Source organism: Temnothorax americanus, unplaced genomic scaffold, assembly GCF_048541705.1.
Source record: "Temnothorax americanus isolate GAGA-0224 unplaced genomic scaffold, ASM4854170v1 Scaffold51, whole genome shotgun sequence".
NCBI classification, from domain to species: Eukaryota; Metazoa; Arthropoda; class Insecta; order Hymenoptera; family Formicidae; genus Temnothorax; species Temnothorax americanus.
Genome location: NW_027509668.1, coordinates 852,609 through 869,346, shown reverse-complemented (window position 1 = coordinate 869,346; position 16,738 = coordinate 852,609). Strand labels below are relative to the sequence as shown.

Here is a 16,738-nt window from a genome sequence, read left to right as displayed (position 1 = left end):
AGAGTCACGCGAGTGCTAGGTAACGGGAGATATACTCGCGTGAGGCGACGACAAAAAGCAGGTGGGTGGTTCTCTATGTCCGAGAACGAGTCACGAAGGTGCACACGCGGGCAAGTCTGCCCTGGCCATGCGATATAAAAGGTTTTATTGTGTCTCCGTGGACAAGTTACGTGAAAGTTGGCTAAGAGACTTACGCACGTGGTTTCGTCACAAAGATAAAGCCTTCATTCACTTATTGCTCATCATAGACGAAATTAAAGGCGTTCTTCGCTACCTCGACCACTTACAAATCTTCATAGCTTCGTTCAGCCTTTCGCGCAAATGCAGGTAGATTTTAAAATGCAGATCTGGATTTTACTTGAAAATAATTAATGCAGAATTGAAACATATTACAAAACTGATCCATGGTTCAATAATCATGACAAGAGTTTTTAATATGTAAAAAAGAATAACAATATCTACAATACGTATATATATATGTATAAAGTGTCCTCCGTTACATACTCGCGATCAAAAGATTGGAGCGAAGAATGCAGTCGTTTGTGCTGATTTTTCGAATTTATTCAGATTAGGTGTTCTCTATAATTTTGCCGTTTCATTTATCATGCATACACATCTCGATCTTTTTCTTATCCGTGACACTCTGACATATGTAGTATCTGCCGCTGTGCGATTCCGCGTAATTTTCCGTTATCCGGATATCCAAAAAGTATCGCAGCAGTATTATCGCCGAGCGTCCCGCGGCATCGATTGATTCGACCTATCTACCTGCGCCGTCCGCGTAACATCGTCGCATCCATCACCCCTTCGGGTCCATAAATAAATTACGGTCGCGTGACATTTACCGGTTACACATCGGCGCGCTCTTTCTTCGTCCTCATTCTCCCGGCCTCTTTCGACATGGTCCGAGTATAAAGGGAACTTCTTCACCTACGTCCGTACGACGAAAACGTAGCGCGGCATGCGTTCACTCAAAGAGTTTTCCCATGAACGCGAACGTTGATGTAAAGAGCAAAATAAAGGACGGGAAAAAAGGATAGGGTGGGGAGGGGAGGAAAGAAAGAGGGAGGGAGAGAGAGAGAGAGAGAGAGAGAGAGAGAGAGAGAGAGAGAGAGAGAGAGAGAGAGAGAGAGAGAGAGAGAGAGAGAGAGAGAGAGAGAGAGAGAGAGAACTGTGGGAAAACATGTAGGAAAGAGGAACGAGCCAACGAAATCGTGTTCTTTAAGTTTCCTTTCGCAGCATTGCCGAGCCTTCACTCTTTTGACCGGTCATCCGATAAGGAGATCCCAGCATTCGTTTTTAGTCGGAGACGAGCGTGGGCTCCTGGAGTATCCAGCTAAACCGCTCGCAGACACTATTGCGACCGCAAGCGAAAAAACAAATGACTCCGCGATATTTCCCGCGAAAATCCTAATTAGAAGTGGAAATCGCGTTCCTTGCAATTTAGTACTCTTAGCAAGAATGTCACACGCGATTTAATATTGTTGTGATTTACAGTTCAAGCATATTGCAAGACTTTGTTCTTGTAATAAAAGAAGAGTAGAAAAAAAGAAATAATTTTGATATACTGCGGGAAAGAGTTCAAGTCAGACTGAATTTTATTTGCAAAATATTTGTCAAATAAAAGCAACGATATCCGAAAGAAAGACAGTACATATTCTACATTTAATCGCAAGTAACAAAAAAGGTTACTGCAAAGAAACAATTTGTATTTGTTTTATAAATAATTTTACGCTTTTTATTTGCTATTTTATCACTTTTCATTCAAACTGGATTATATCAAGGCGTTTTATTCTTACGGCACTTTATCTTGAGTGCTCAACCGAGTCCGTCTTTTGCAAAAGATGCGTTTGAAACGAGATATAAATAGTTTAACAGGGACTACGCGGAGATACGTGAGAAACTGTTAAGTGACGGGTAGTAAAAACTGAATGACATCAGACAATCGGAAAGATCCGCGTGCGATCCTAAAACTGTACGGTTATTTATTGCGGAGTGAGCGGTAGCGGATGCGTCTGCAGTGTACACGCGAAGAAGTATTACCGCTCGCCTTTATCGAAAACGTTTATGTGCTCGGATTATAGCCGGCGGGAAATTGGCCCCTGACCCAAGCTACGCGTGTTTTTGATCGACTACTTTAAGGTTGCCATCCCTCGAGAGATAGACGGCTACCTGCGACACAAAGATAAAACTAGCACCTCGCTTTCATTGTCTTGCCTTTCTTCTCTTTTCTTATTTTTTTTGCTGGAGAGTTATGCGAAGTAGTACACCGTTAAATTACATGGTGCGTCACGGTCTGCGGTCGAGATTACGCGCGATGGCGAAGAGATCTGCTCGGTCTGCAATATCGCTAATGGCTGCAAATTGCACGAACAATAAAATAAACAATGGTGCACTTTGCACTAAATAACAACTTTGAGAGCCGTCCATAATGCACGTGAAACTGATAATCGGAAAATTCAATTCAATTGCTATCTTACTGCCATTAGCTGAAAAAAAAACCAGGGAAGTCGTATCCCAAAAATTTGCGCCGGTTGCACGATAGATCCCGAGAATCCTATTTATCGCTTCTCGGCTTTCTTTTACCTCCTACGTAGGTACGTGACGTCAAAGCTAGACATCCGTATATCGATGTTCGCTTTTATAGGACATCTAAAAATATTTCTGGGTCATTGTCCGCTAGTGTTTCGTTCCTCGTAATAACCGAGCGCGAAGTCGAGTTTTGAGTGCCACGCTGGCAGAAAATGCAGTTTTATACCAACACTTTTCGTCCGTACTTGCGGGCGGGAAGAGCCTTCAAAATGGCACGGACACGGTTTTTTTTTTTACTATCGTACATACGAGCTCGTAAAAGAGCGCGAAGGAGACTCGACAATTACGACGTCTACGGCCACCGACAAAGTCGGACGTTAAGTGTTCAAAGCGGATACTCTTCGCGTGACTTACAATCCCAATATGGCGATCCGGTTACAAGCGGATCGTATTGCGGGAATTTTTAGGGCCGGCCACCTTACTGTGCGCCAGATTACTCGACAATTACAAAGGTAATCCGCCGTTTGTTTGGACATCGCGTGACGGGAAAGGAACGATATTTTAGTGGTAGGTCATGCGTATAATTTCGGCGAAATTAATGTTTACTCTCGACACCATTGCTGTTGCCTCTGGGCGTTTTCGGATAGCGTGGCTACTATCCGAAGAAAGTAGAGAGGTCGGAAGAAGGGTGAGGTATTCAGGCAGAAATTCCAGTAATAGAATTTTTGTTGCGAAGGCATTAGGTACGTCATTGGCACGAAAAAGTCATCGTGTCGCGCGACTTCTCAGCTTGCGGCTGTATTGCATCGAGTTATACGTTCGATGGCCTCAGTATCGGCCTCGTAAATACTTGATTAGGTAAAGGACTACGTGGAAGCTCTTTCTTTCCTCGCGCACGAGTATAGCGCGATAAGGCAACGTGGAGAATACAGTGGCGTGCGTGAAGACAGTAAATATTTCCCGCGAAGCATAAAACGCGATACGCGTCCCGCCTGGTTAACGTTCGTATGGGGCTTTAAATAAAGCGATGAATTTAGTCAGAAGAGGGTAGGCGCCAAGCTCTCCTTGGCCTTTAAGTAAAATCTCCGTTGAACTAGAAGGGAAGATTTATGCGACGTTTAAATCAGTAAATAGTTTCACGGTAGATAATCCTTTTTGCTACAGGAGAGAAGCGCCTGTTTTCCTCTCTCTACCTACAACCACCAATCTCACCTTCCCCTGTCCGAGGAGAGAGAGAGAGAGAGAGGGGGGGAGGGGGAGGGAAGTAAAGAAGAGCGCATTTTAATGTGGGCACGATTTACAGCGCGAGTATTATCTTCATTAGCGTGCTCCGTCCTGACATTTTCCAGCTGTAATAATTACTTAAAGCATTATTTCGCGCCGCGTAATCTCTTCGCCTTCCAAGGTTTCTCAATCTCGCTCTTAATACCTAGCCAACAGCGGGTATTCCACGTGAGATATCGTCGATGGAAGTTGTTTCGATCTCGCCACGAACAAAGCTACAAATAGTGTTGTTAACCGAAACAAATTACTTTCTGTCTACGAATAGGGGAGCTTCATTCCACGTTATCATGTACCAGGTGGTGCCCAAGGTGCAAGGGATTCCAAGCAAGATTAATGCTTCGGAAGATGCGCGGGGGCTTTCAAAGGATGATAACTCATAGAAGGGGCGGCGCGCTGGCGTGTAACGTGCCACTAAATTGTACTCGCGGTGGAAAAGTGGATATGTCAACCGTCTCGTTAGCTTGTAGTGGCCTTTAAATAAAGCGATAAATTCGCCGGAGGAGCAGTTCATGACCTCATGCATCCTAGAGCGACGCGCTTCCTCTCTCTTCCTCCGCTTCTCCGTTTCTCCTTGCAGCTTTTTATAAGCGCGATTGCTCGCTTGGCATTCTTTAACCACGGAAAATATATGCACGTTGCGAAGTCTTTCGAAGGTAATACATTTTTTTACCAATCTGTGTGTACGGCGTAAAATACTCAAGTTGACGGCGGGTTCGGGAAGAAGAAGCGGATTGGCCGCGAAACGTTTGCGAATAGGCCTGTGGGAGTCCAATGGAAAAAATTCAACGCGTAAAAAAAAATTTCGCGTCGGATAAAAATAATACCTTTCCCCTCTCTGCCCCCCTTCTCCCCCAAATAGAGATTTAGAGACCTGTGATTCATGGAGATAGGTAGAGCTCTAATTTCTATTGTTCCTGGGACGGTGGAACTGCAGAGGAAGCCAGGTGCTCGCACATATACCTTTACATGCATACACATCGTCTCGAAGCGACTTCCACCGGGTGGCGAGTAATAGCTCCGCTGGCCGGTAGATTAAAACGCCCGCGGGTTTCCGGCCGTTTCGTCGCCATTTATATTCGTCTACATGAGGCTCCTGGTGAAACGTGTCAGGCATTGCATATGTGACCGATCCTCGGGAACTCCTGACGCATTTTCAGCCCGCCAGCAGCTTGCGAGCGAGTCGGCTCGTCGCAACGGACAGTTTAAAGCTTACCGCGGCGTGTCCTACGTCGGTAATCCTCTCAATTTACTTCTCGTTATTGTGTACGTCCCGCACGACTGTTTTCCCTCGACGCGACGTCCCGGACGAGGTCCTTTTAATTCCTCGCGTTCTCTGCTCGGCGACCGTACTCGTCTCCGCACAAGGAAAGATTCCCTTCATCGAGCAGCGCTCGTTCGTTTTAAAGCGCTGGTCTCAATTAGGCGCATCCAGCGCAGCCGTTGGCGTATATCTACATTTTTTAAATTTTTATATCCCCTGTATTGCCATATGCGAAACGACCGGCCGGGACTTCTAATAAGCCCGGAGCTCTCGCGGCCAGCTGGAGGCATACGAGCGTTGTAATGAACCATTAAAACTGAGCGGAAGGATCGGAAGATCTCCCAGAATCGAAAGACGTACTTTATTTCAAAGTGAAACGCGAGAGAGAGAGAGAGAGAGAGAGAGAGAGAGAGAGACCAAACATCCCTTGCCATTGTATAATTGGATTTGAAAGTAAATTATACGCGGTATCCATATACTCGGCTCGAGTTTGTCTTCTATTTGGCGAGATCTCGCCTCTTAATGCGGTGGGCTATAATTCCAATCTCGCGCATACAGATTAGTGCGCAGATATTTCCGTTTCATCGTGCGACCGTAGCGGCTTCGATTTTGACGAGTTGAACTTCCAGCGGCAATCGACTAACAATAAGTACCACAGCTCGCACAGTTTTATACGGCCTCGTTTCGTCCAGTCCCCGCACTTACGATTCTTTGACTGTCTCTGCGAATTCGTATATAACTTTTTGCGCGCGCGGCTGAGGTTCCTAGCGTTACACGTCGAGTTATGAGATACCAAGTTGGTCCGTGTACGCGTAAAAGTTTTCGAGTGCATTCGAAGTTTGAAAAACACGTGACGCGCGTACTGTACCGCAATTCGATGACGGCGTTACGAACCGAGAGAACATTTCTCTGTCGCCGTTAATTAATTTAGCTGAATTGCGAGCGAACGGTAATGATGGACATTTTGCCGGTCTGCCAGCTCGATAGTGAAACGACGAGCGCCAGTTTCTCAAGTCACTCGAGTGGACAAACGTAACGCCTGTAATTACGGAATACGAACGATCGTATCGATTAATTGTCAGGATTGAAAGCACATTTGTGTTGAGCTTATTTAAATATTGCCAATTTGCGTGATGGAAATAACGAGGCGTGCAATGCACTGGCAATTAAATACAGATACCGCAGGCTAAACATGGAACGAACGCCGGAGATCAAACACATTCGCTCGTCATCGGAACGTTGCGATAAAGTGCAGTCTGCGTAATCGATTTTCATATCAAATACCACGGTATTTTATGCACGTCCACGTTGACGCTCCAAAATTCATCCCGGCATAATTAGCCACTTTAGCGTACAAATAACTGCTGCGCTTTTGACCGGTTACATATCGCGCGCTGCAAATTACTTTTGGAAAAATGGTTACGTCTGGCTATTAATCAGCGAATATCGATGGTGCTTTCGTGCGAAAGGGGTGAAAAAAAATAACTCTTAAAATGCTAAGTATTTTATCTATTTGTTTATAATCTGTTCGCGTAAGCGCATGCATATTAAGACATGTTCATTCCGTATCAAAATGCCTATTTGATGCAATATTCTTCCCCCAGGCATTTACTTTTAACAGATTCATGTGCACAAATTATCTGCGAAACTCAAATTTGACGATAGCGATTACAAACATCGTATCTTTGATCTGTATAATCTTTAGAAGACGCGTTGCAACATTGATTACATGATCTATATTACACCGAATTTCCATTTGATTAATTCGAAATAGATGTAAATTACACTTCTTGATCTAATATTGGTTGTGGTTACATGTTCCGCAAACCCGTAATAAAATCAGAACTTGAGATATAGCAATGAAGATATTCGCGACATTCATTAAATTCGATAATATGATGGCGCTCATTCATTCTTTTTCGTATGAAAAAGTAGAACGGATAAAAAAGAAAAGAAATAAGACAATATATACGAGTCAGAGTGTCTATTTCAAGACTTAATATATATTAAACTGATTTAGGTTACTCTCTCTCTCTCATCTTCTGATGAACGTGCATTCATTTTTTATTCGGTACATTGATTTTTCGAGTTTACGCTATCGCGTTGTGATGGTCCTATAACAAAGTTTGGGTTCGTTCATTTTTTTTTAGATCCGCTTGTGTGCTGCTATCGACAATGTCGTATATTCTCGTTGACGGTGTAGGGTGCCAAGGTTCGACAAGAAATTTTCAGAGACTCGGAGTATTGGAGGTATATCGTCGCCTTACCCCTATCACACTCCTACGAACAGGATTCGCGGCAGAAGGCAGTGCTGCTGAATTATTAAAGGGAGGTCGACGAGGTTGTCGCTTGTTCGAGTCGAGAGCGACCGTGCTATGAACGCGGAGACAAAGCGCTCGAGTCGTATATACGAGACGCACGTCACGATGATGATTTTAATCGTGCTCGTTGCGGCAAAGTTCCAATATTTGGATCAACTCCATCTTCTCGCCATTGTAGTCGCGATTCTGTCGCTTTGGAAAAGCTCACCCTTTCACGAAAATAATTTCCTCCTTTCCGCTAAAGTTACATAATTTTAACGTGAATCTATGATTGTAAGTAGCTGCTATGATTTGTAGCAGCTACTCTGCAAAACCTATCTATATATTTTCATAAAAGTTTTGTGAATCTTATCTTGTATCTCTTCAAGTTTTTATCGATGGAAATGTTATGTAAATGTCGACATTTTAAAAAGAGGCACTCTCGTAGAATTTCAACAAAACGAGGGAGAGTCACTGCCGAACAATCCCGCCTGCATCTAAATCTGCGTTGCGGTCCGTGTGTGCTCGGTTTTGAAACAAGAACGCGGTGTACGGTCTCGTAGTCGGGCGATCCCCACGTCGACCTTTTTAACCGTCGCGGCGTCGGCGTAGTTGCGCATGACCGCCGGGCATAGCGCAACGCGTATAGTTACAACGCGAGCGACTATTGTTTCTTCCGGACGCGCGTAATAGATTGCACGAATCTAATTTAATCTCTTCGCTCGCGCGGGCTCCCGAACCCGAACTCGTTTAGATAAGTGCTGTTAATTACAAGTGCCGCAGTCAACTAATCCTCTCAAATGCGCTTGCGAGATCACTCAGGCGAGCGAAGGTAACGTCGCGCAAATTACAAACGTCGACGATACGTTCCTCATGTTGATTCACTATCATTTCCGTGTCAGTGAATTTAATCGGTTTATCGACACCGTTCATTAATTTTTCTAAGCGACGTATCGCACTTTTAATTCTTAACATGCATAATATTCTTATATGTAGAAGCATCGAAAAACAATATTTGTTTAACTATTATATACAATCTTTGCATTAAAATATAATTGTTCAAGAGAAAATAAAAAATTATATCTTGTACAATTTACTTTAAACAATGAAGTATTACGTTAAAATTTTCACAGATTTAACTTTTATTAAATATATTTAATATTTTTACGAATCTGTGTGTGTGTGTGTGTGTGTGTTTTCTGAGACTTTCTAAAATCTCAGATATGAAATTAATAAGTACTTTTAAGGATTTTTGACATTCACATTTCACATACACATATAAATCAAATTTATTGAAAAATAAGTTGTACAATATTTAATGATCTCAACATTCTTAATCTGGGCTCATTAAACCGTGTAAGCTACTATGGATTAATTGGAATGTTTCATATTGCGATTATCTTTAGATTAGAGTTAAAATGTTAAAAACAGCGGACCAAAAACGTTGAGCATCACTGGCGTCTGTAACCTCATTCGTTCACCCGTGTTACACACGCGAGATCCCCACGAGTAGCGTGTAGTAACACCTAAACTCTTTTACAGCTGCACTCTGTATCTATCGTTTCAATTACACGATCGCTACATTCCGGGAAAAATTCCTTCATCGTTTTTCAAAGTTTTTTTTTTTTAACGGGATAGAGATGTATGTAGCGAGGACGGAAAAAGCTCACCGTACAAATTATACTTTCACGAGATTCGTCGTACTGCCAATATAAATACCAAAGTTGGTTGACTTAGCTTTTTAATATCTCTTTTTTCAAACCCTTATTACAATTATGAGAATATTGGCGGCTAAAAAAAGAAACTATGATGCTAATAATACTGCGCAAACAAATGTAAAACTGTATCCATAATGCCAAACTAAACTAAATCATTCCAAAAATCTTGCGTATAATTTATTAGCATGAGCGTAAAAGCGATTCCGTCCTCCTATATTTGCCGAACGTAAAATATTAACGACCGAGATCCGATAAGATTAATGGTCATCCTAAATGTGCAATCGCGTGCAACGTTTGCAGAGCATTATTTATTAAGGAGCCGGTCAACGGACCGTATTATCCGAGCTTTTTTTCAAGCTTACTTAGGTAGCGAGGTATAAAATTCATGTCGGGACATTCGTAAGATCGTAGTATTCGATTTTTCTTCCATAAATCCTCGAAGAATAACGATATCCCTTAACGAATCTACGCGACCTACGAATCTACGACTTGGCAGGTTGCCGAGTAAGTAGTAACGGGCGACTCTAGTCAGCCAGCCGTGTCATTCTTAATAACGCGCTTATATATAGAATGCAGCGTGTTACGAGTTACAAGTATATATATATATATATATATATATATATATATATATATATATATATACGCGTGAATTGATGGAACGCAATCTCCGTGCGTCGTGAAAAGAGCTCGAGAAGGTGCCCTCGAGGGGAGGCACATTCGAGATGGCTTTTGCGAGAAAATATACGAGCGCATATCAGAAGAAAGAATAGATACAACGTAACTGTTAACGTGACATCAAAGTCACCCGCGATTTATGCGTTCCCGGACGAGCTCGCGAGAGAGGCGAGTATTAAGCGAGCGGCAAATAACGGCTGAGACGGGAGACGCTGGGTGAGAAACGCACGCGCGAGAATATCACCCATGCTCGTGCTCACGGAGGGCGGACGAAAAAAGGAAAGAGGAGAAGCATTAATGACCCGCTCTTTACTAGAGAAGTGTGTTTCTCACAATCGTATAAATCGCGGAAACTAGTAGCAGTAGTACCACGTCGCGCGTAACGTTACTCTTTATGTTGTCATGCGGAGAATTCCAGCGTATATAGGTTTCGATGTATAGATATGGTATCGACTATCGATTAAATATTAAATCTACGAAGGCCCCGTAATTAAACGAGACGCGCCAAGAATCCGCAGTGCGATGACGTAAATTAAATGAAGATCTGCGTGCTGCTTCGCGTAATATCATTTGCGGTACGTTATATTGTTTTTCATAAATTTCATCGCGATAACAAGCATTCCCGATCGATGCGCTTGAACGTATAAATCTCGGTCTAAATCTTTTCAATAGGTCGCTTTCTTGTCCCTTTAAGGCTCTCGAGATAATTTACAGCGGAGACTTGTGTGCGCGCGTCTAAAAAAGATACTGCGAAAATATACGCGGTGGAATATTTTAGGGCGGACCGATCGTTACCGGTGAAACACACAGCGCGGCCGCGCCATAAACGTCCCAAATACCGTAATTTACCGCGTTATTCCGTGTGCCCGCCGGGCGTGTTACACAGTAACGGAAGACTAAATAGATATCGAGCGGCCACTCGCGCACCGACATGCACTTTGCCCCGAACTTTTCGTTTGTTGTGCGCGCGCGTGCGGCAGCGTTTTATTTTTCCACGGTATCCCGCGGTAACGACCGTCAACGGTCGTCAATTTGCAAGAATAATATTGAAAAAGATATAATTATCCGCGGTGATCGCCGGTGAGGTTTTCTTACGTGAAAATTATGGGATCGAACGAGCGAGCCGCCGGGATACACTGCTGATGCGATGGGGCGAGGGGGTTTTAATAAAATTAGTTGGCAAGTTCGGCCAATAAGGTGGCGATGAACGATGTGGTCCCGTATACGTCGCGCCTGTGCTGCATTGGCGATGATAATACTGTTGCAGTAGGGGAGAGGAGGACTGAGGTAGGGGCAGACACGTCGTTGGTTGACGCGAAAATACGAGGCTGCTCTAGCTGGCAAGTTTCCTGATTAAAGCCGTTAATTTGTAATTAAAGGGTGTGTACGCGCGCGCGCGCGCGCACGACAAACGAGGCTGCCCTTTCCCCTCGTTTTCGTCCCTCGATGCCAGAATCACCATGACAGATGATGCTGTGCGTTTTGCGATGCAACGCGACGCGGCGCGGCGCGGCGCGGTGCGGCACGAAACTCGCGCGATTACGTTTCGCTTCCGCGGACCGTAAAATTTAATCTTTCCGGGCCTCGCGCGTTAGGCTTCTCGGTCCTTTTTTCTTGTTCCGAACGATGCGCACGGGCGAACGCCGTGTACAGTTCGCGTCCAAAATCAAAGGGTGCAAATTCGAACGTCAAAAGTTACAAGAGGCACTCCTCTCGCTTAATACCAGCTCGAAAGACATCAATCTCTTGATCGTAAAGAACGGAGGGAAAATCGTTGACTCTATCACTACGATAGAGCAAACAAACTCGCCGTTCTGCTGCGCCGTCCTCGAAATTCTACTATGACATTATTAATCGTGGCGCAACCGTTGATTTTCTCGCGAGACTTTGAATCAACATTCGATCAAACACTAGCTGAAAATTGACATCTGCATATCAACGGTTGTTTTTAAAAAAGGGAAAAATAAACAGATTTTTCCTTTTACGTCCGTGATATCCCGTACACGAGATCGGCGAGATTCTGTATACTTATATATTCGACGAAACATTCTTTTCCGCATGCGTTCTTCGTGCGGTGAGAATTCGGCGCGCGGCGGCTCCCGCTTTCCACGCGCACGCTACTCACAACTCGAGGAATCTCCATGTGTAATCAGAGGATCCTCTCGATACGCGACGTTCGCGTCTTTTTACGGTGGGCGAGACTTAAAGCGGCACGGAGCCCCGTGGAGCTCGAGATTCTGGGCTGAAAAGCGACGCTCTCGGGGAATCTTGAAGAAGGCGGCGTTTCTGAAAGGAGGACTATCAAGCTCCGAATTATTGATACCGAAGGCTTTCAAAAAGGCATTCAAGAAGGGAGAAGCCGCTCGATCTCGCGTGGCATTAACGACTATCTGCAAATTATGAAAAACGTGAGCTTCACTCGCTTTTCAAAGCTTTAACTGACCTTTTAATTAATAGTTCTCTCGTTGAAAAAAATTGATTTGCGAAAAATCGAAATAGTCTTAATGTCCCACGCTTTACGAGTTTGATTCATTAAAAGATTAAATATAATATAGATAATCGTTTTAATTAAATTGCTACTGGTTTTATTATAGTTTATATAGATCACAGTTTAATATACTAAAATTATTAAACGTTTAATATAATTAAACGATTATAGAAATTGGAAATAAAGTGAGTTTAAATGAGAAATATTTATTCCAAAAATCACATTTTGTTAAATAAGTTGTACAATTTTTAACAAGTTAATGATATAGGGAGATAGAACTTGCGCGCGCGCGCGCGCGTGCAATTTTAATAAATCACGCCGCTCTACGATATGTCCTATATTATATCTACGTTACATATTGCGTTGTAATATCGATACATGGGTTTTCCCACTGCATGAGCTTTTAAGCATCGCATGGCTTTTCATGCGCTACGAGCTTGTTCCGTTTAATCATTTTCCAAGAAGAACCGTTGCTAGACGGACAATACATCACTGTAACCAGATTTAAAACAGGACACGAAATTTCGTTGCCCGTGCGATACGTGAAACGCGAATACGATACGAAAAATGTACAGAATGGCCGAGGAGGGAAAGGCGAGGACGGTCGAAGGAAAGAGAAGTTACGTGCTACGCGTGCAAAGCGGAATCCCAAACGGGCAGGGCCCGAAAAACGATCGCTGTCATGGCAAAATCGAATCGGTCCTCTTAGCTGTCATGGATAGATCCGGGAAAACGGAAGGATGATCTTTAAAGAGACGCGAAATAATGTATCTCGCACAGTGACACGTGTTTTCTCTTGTCGACTAACAAAAAAAAAACAATTGATTATATGGAACGGACGAAGAGAAACATTATTCGATCACACCCATAATGATTCGTCTTAAAAAGATTATGAGTTTATTATTACCGCGATATTCACTTTTTATCGAACTATTTTGCGACTTTCCAAGCGAAGATCCGACGTTCAATTTTCGGAAAATTATACAAGTCTTTCCGAAAATTTTATGACGTGTAACTCATATAAATTTGTCCAAAATTGCTTCTTTCGAAATTAAATTCGTAAACTGTCAATCATATCTTTTATTTTTAATAATAAAAAGTAAAATTAAATACGCGAATCTCAACTCGCAAATCAACTTTAAATTTAATATTTTAAAATTACATCGCGAATGTGCTCTTCAAAGAAAAAAATTTGTATAAATTAAATATCCGTCTTATTTCAATTATACATGAGATTGAAAATAAAATTGAAATGCCAAATACAAGTGATCGGCACAGCAAAAGAAAAAAAATCGATTCGCCCTTGGTAACATTGAGTTGAAATCCGTAATCAGATAGAATTAAAGTACCTCTATAAATATCCAATAGCATTTCTCTTGCAAAGCACCTCTCAAGATGACAACGGGCACTTTAAGGGTTCACGAGACATGGCCGACGCGCACGTTATCCTCTGAGAGCTACGATCCAATCTGAGCCCAGTCTGATATTTTACGATCAAAGAGCCGGGAAGAAGAAAAAAAGAAAGATTCGTGCCGCCATAAGGGCTCGTTCGAACGAGCTGGCAATTGCCGTATTATATACTTTCCACTGCTCAAGATTACAAATTACAAGGCACGCGAGCTTTAAGCTCGGTAATAATGTTGGGCGTTCTGGGGTGGCCTCGCGGCACGTGCAACTTAAATGCCGGCTTAAGACCTCAAATTATAGGAATGTAGGCTCTTAAATTTTTGGAGCCGTGAGATCCAGCTGAATTTTACGGTCACTTTACTCCGGTGACTCTGGAGCTTGGAGTAATCACGGGACGAAAGTCGCAGAAGACATCTTCTATTATTCTACTATTCTCGGTTATCTTTCTCCTCCATTTCATATCCATGAATAGGACAGACGCAAATTGCATTCTAAAATTTGTTAGACGCACCGAATACAAATATTGGAACGTCATGTAAGGAGTTGATAAGAAGAATTAAATATTTTTGTCTAAAAGAATATAAATGAATTATACGAAACTTGTTAAGACTTTTCTTAAAATTATGTACTTACATTTGTTATTACTTATTCGATTAAGCTAATGATGACGGTATAAGGAATATAATATGTATATATTTCGTCTTCTATTAAAAAAGCATAACAAAGTAGTTGCAATGCTTTTGCTCTATTTTGTTCATCACTAATAAGTTAAAAAAACCTATTTTGCACGGTGCAGTGGTAAATAAACCTTCCTGTTTCGGTGTTTACAATTTACTATTCATCGCTAATTGCTTACTGATGTGCACGCGGTTTTATTCAGAACAAGTCACCGAGGCGAGGGGAAAAAAAGCGCCTCGAGTGCTCTCACGTGAGACAACGAGATTGCCGAAATGCGTGCGTATTTACGCGACAGGGGTCGTAGGTGCCGGTAGAGTGGAGATGGGTAGGGTGGAGATTAACGACTGCCGAGGAATAATTGCCGGAACACGCAAAACGCCGAGCCACTCGAGCTGATCTTCAGACTGGGAAGAGAAAGGCGAAGGAGGAATAGTGCGAGAGAAGGCGAGAGTCACAAGAGGAATGAACGTGGAGTGTGTGTGTGTGTGTGTCGGAAGAACGTAAGAGGGAAGAAGGATGGGCCGTTACGCCGTGGAAAAGCGGTGACAACGCCTCGGCTTTGAATCCGCCTTCCTTCCGTCGGGAAGGAAGGATAAGGACGGGGGAGGGTTTGGAGATATAGGGTGAAAGAGGAAGGAAGCAGCTCGGATCTGTCCGTCTGCCCGTTCGCGAGTACGGCGGGCGGGATGCTCTGCAAAATTTAAGGAGTCCATGGCAAACAGCCCGTACAGTGCCGCACGGAGGGTGGCAATGAAAACTGAGCGCGAGGATTTTTCTTCGCGCGCACTCTGGCAATAAATATAAAGAAGGAGATGCTGTTGAGGAGGATGTTGCATTATATTGTGATCGTGCCGCTCGTGCGTGCGCAATGTTACGTGCTGCTCACGTTAGCTATTTATTTATGCTCTTATGACGGCGCGAAAGAACAAAAAGATGCAGTTTGTTGCGCTCTCGTACGATCCTTCATATTCGCCTATATTTAAGCGCGAACGTGTGCTATACGGTTGGTATTTTAACAGTTAAAGACGCTCGACTAATCCACGCGCCATCAAATTTTTCGCCCCGCGGGATCGGCGCTGGGTCTCGCGTTATCGCAAAGTTTTAACGAGATTGCCATTTACGAAATTACCGCGCGATGATCGGGACTCGGGAAACTAAAAAGTAACCGATTAATCTCTGGGACGATATATTAACGTGATAAACAAGCGCGCGGTGCTCGGCAAGCCCGCGGTCTCGCGCCGTTCGTAGATTTCGCTGAGTGTAAATGATATTACGTGCGCACATGCACATGCGGGAGCACCTTCACAGGGATGTGTCTCGGTGTCCCTTTCTCTTCCTCCCCCGCAACTACGCCGCGGCCGCTGCTCTTCCTCTCGTGCGCGTGACTATCGACAAACCTGACTAAATGCACGTATGCACGAGAGGGAGAGAAGAGATGTGGCGGATAGTTAGGCAGGGTACAAATACGTGTAAACATTCGGCTAAATGCGACGGATAAAGAAAGAGACAAATTCGCTTAGATACACGATTGTGAGGGTGTGTACACGTGCCATATGCAAGGCACCATGCGGATGACACGGCTAATATGGGCGCGCGCGCGTTTGGATTCTCCGCGGCTATACAGGAGGAAAAAAATCGTCACGCGCGCATAAGTGTATAATACTGTGCGCACGTCCCGCTCGTATTAATACACGCACGCACACGCACACGAATTAGCGTCGCCGTGGCTGCAAGCGGCCGGGGAATAGTAAACGGCGGTCCTCTCGAGCGGTAAATCAGGGATTTCGGCCTGGTACGTGCGCGTCTCGCCGAAACGATCGCTCGATACTCGCTCGTCCGTGCCGCAATCCTATCCTTTTCCCTTCGTTGCGCCGCACTGATCTCTTTTTTTTCCTTCCCTCCTCCGGCCCATCCTCCCTCACGTACGCGCGTCCCTCGTTACTATCCGTTGTTCATGCAAGACCGGCGCGGGCGGATGCGTCTCGGGATTTTCTACCAGACTGACGTCGCGTCCGTGTAATTCCGCGTGATGTGCCACCGACGCGAATCACCTCGATCCGATCGATCGATCGATCGGAATCGGAAAGAAACGCGATACCAGGGTAGGCTCGAATCGGGGGAACGACGAGCGCGGCACGAATTCCAATGACTTATTAATACCAATTAAATGCTATATAGACCCGAGAAGTTTTCAGCTGGAAATCGATGGTATCGGCATTTTCCGCAAATTCGCTGACGCACCTGTAAACAAACGTGCACATCGGCGCGCATGTTTAACGGATAAATATATTAAAATCATTGGAGCGGCGTTATAGCGTTTTGCAAACAACTCTACCGCCCGGCGTATTTGACCGCGTAAATACCGATGAGTCTAATGAATGACCGTGCGATAACG

The 16,738-nt window shown here is 43.9% G+C and overlaps 1 protein-coding gene across 3 annotated transcripts in view; it reads right to left on the bottom strand.

Moving 5' to 3' along the window:
- Positions 1-16,738, bottom strand: part of LOC143904367 (kin of IRRE-like protein 1) — a 360,894-nt gene that overhangs the window by 125,361 nt on the left and 218,795 nt on the right. The window lies entirely within an intron of this gene.